Below are 2599 nucleotides of genomic sequence, written 5' to 3'. Positions count from 1 at the left end.
TCTGGGGAAAGAGAACTGGGCTCCCTAAGACCCATGCCACAAGAATCTCTAGATGACTCTTTGCAGTTGAATAAGGCCAAATGGCAGGCAGTAGAGGGTTAATGCAGGGCCCTTTATTGCAGAATGAGGGTTCTAGTCTGGCTGATCAGGAAGGGGGAAGACACATCTAATATATAAGCTTACATACGTGTGTGGGGTACGTAACTTCCCAGAGACCCTGGATGCAAAGTTGTAGTCCGCCCAGACCACAGGCACCTGGAGACAGCTGCCCCTTTAGCGTGAACTGTTAAGATCCTGGCAGGATGGGGACATCTCCCAGATCTCCACCCCGGAACAGTTAGGAGAGAAAGGGCAGAGGGAGCCCAGAAAGGGAAACATGCGCAGGCCAAATCCACCTTGGCAACTCTCACTTAAAGCAACATGGCTAACAGCAGCATTGCTAGGAGAAAAATGGAGGAGATTCTGATTCTTAAATTCCCGGGAAAATACTGAAAGCCTGAAAGTGAAAAGTGAGGCTCAGCAGTGCTGGGAGAACCAGGGCAAATGAACGTGAATGCTGTGTCTCTCAGAACTAGGCTCAGTTGGCCTGCACAGGGCAGCGGGCATGTGTTCAAGGCCAGGAGCTGAAGAGAGCTGTGGGAAGCCGCTAGATGTGTAAGTAAGACCCCGTTCCCACACTGGGTTCAGAGGACTCGGAGGAGAAAGAAAAGAGCGTGGAATTTTGGCATCTTGACCCTTTATGTCCATCTTTGGGGTCTGGTGTGGGCTAAGTGCTTGGGAAATGCTGACAAGGAGGGGCTCCTTAGGGAGCAATTCTGATACCCAGGCCCCTCTTCTCCAGCGTTACTCCTGGGCCCTTGATAGAGGAGGGATGAGGGATGGGAGAAGCCATTCCTCCACCCCTTTGCTCACCTGGCCTGCTTGGCCAGGTCATCTTGCAAGTGGCCTCCTGTCCTGGGCGTTAGTGTCCATGGCTGCACCCTCTGCTGCAGGGCACTGGGACCCTGGGCCTTGATGGCAGAGGAAAGGAAGGGGACAGTCATTGTCACTGCCTGTAGCTGGTCAGTCGGGGATAGACACAAACTGATCTTAGTATTTGCCTTGGGTGGTCTTATTAACACACTTCCTGGCCCCTGGAGGTCACCAATGACAAGGTGGAGACTCCCGGATCCCCACTAAGCTTGTTGCTCCAAAGAAGAGAATAGCTAATCTGGTGTGCTTCTTGGAAGCGTAATACCAGATCTCAATTTGTTGGCTGTGGGCACATCTGACCCTGGGAAGTGTGTGGGGTGGGAGGTAAATAACCACTCTCTTCTCAATCCAGATAGGACAGGGGCAAAGCCCCTGATGTGATGAGCAGAGGACAGAACTTGTGGCTGAGCAGGATTGTCTGACGAGCGACCACAAGGAGGTGTTAAATGTAGGACAATTCCCCCAGGTTTGTTCCGTGTGCTCCTGTTCATAAATATCAGGTTCTGTTTATAATTCCTTGGTAACAACTATTTCCCATTTAAATAGCCATTTCTCTCCCTAAACCCAAGATCCATGGAGCAGCCTTCCCTTAGGTAAAGCCTCGCAGCAACAATGCCAGGCTTGGTTTTCAGACCTCCAGACATTTTTTTATTTTCTGCTATAGGATAGTTAGAAAAAGTAAAGGTTAATAGACTATCAAACTGTGACCAGAAATGGTAACCTTAGCTGAGGGGATCTCAGTAATGAGGTGGGGTCCGTCCGACTCACCACTCAGGGCTGGAAGGAACAAGACTGTGATCCGAAGCAAGGAGCCTGGACCTGGTTCCCTGAGCTCACAGTGCTCACAGAAATCTATTCCTCTGCCAGGCTTCCTTTTTTCCCTTCTGTTTTCCTCATTTAGCCAAGGAAAAGGGAAGAAAACTTTGAACTTGAAGACACGTGCCTTCTGAATCCAGCTTTTATGAAGATATAGACTATTACAATCTGTGTGAAAAAGATATTTACTTTTGTTGTCTCCAAATGCAACATTCCAGGACACGCATGCCAGCGAATCTGCCATATCTACGCAGTGCAGGTGTTTGTCCTGGGCACATGGGAAAGATAAACAAGTGAGACTATTGATACTCCGTGCTCGCTGTGTCTCACATCCTCAAGAAATGTTTTTCCCACCCTTCTCAAAGTATGTGGCCTCCTCAGACCACCTTTTCCTCCTCACTTTTGAATGAAACCTAAGAAAAAGCATGACACGTTTCTTCTTGGGCTATTATAAGGGAAACAGCAGTGCATGTGTGACAATGAATGGCAGCTGATACTGCCTCCAGGGAGCACAGGAGCCTGTCCTGAAGAGGGCAGCCACTACTGAGCTTCTGCGGACGCTAGTCTTGTGGACATGCAGGTTCAGCGTGGCTACATCACTGGCTGTATCAAGAAGGCGACAAAAAGTTGGTGCTCTACCCACATTGCCAGGAGAACTCATTAAAATGTAGTCTTTCCAGGCATTTCTTTCTGGAATGGCACCCTGCGGGTGTTCTGAACCAGGTTACCTGATTCAAATACAAGGATGAGGGGATTTCTTACAGACCACTGTACAATAAAGAATTTGGCCTTTGTTCTCAGTTTCTGGGAT

The 2599-nt window shown here is 49.0% G+C and overlaps 1 long non-coding RNA gene across 1 annotated transcript in view; it reads right to left on the bottom strand.

Annotated features, from left to right (window-relative positions):
• The window catches only part of LOC111820946 (uncharacterized), a 16116-nt gene extending 14070 nt beyond the window's left edge, over nt 1-2046 (bottom strand). Inside the window, exon 1 of the long non-coding RNA XR_002824445.1 lies at nt 1978-2046. This is a non-coding gene — a long non-coding RNA (uncharacterized LOC111820946). The remainder of the gene's footprint in view (nt 1-1977) is intronic.
• Nucleotides 2047-2599: the final 553 nt, after the last annotated feature.

The sequence above is a fragment of the Trichechus manatus genome, unplaced genomic scaffold (genome assembly GCF_000243295.1).
Source record: "Trichechus manatus latirostris isolate Lorelei unplaced genomic scaffold, TriManLat1.0 scaffold00004, whole genome shotgun sequence".
In the NCBI taxonomy this organism is placed as follows: Eukaryota; Metazoa; Chordata; class Mammalia; order Sirenia; family Trichechidae; genus Trichechus; species Trichechus manatus.
The sequence above is the reverse complement of the archived record's forward strand: the minus strand, read 5'-3'. Positions and strand labels throughout refer to the sequence as shown.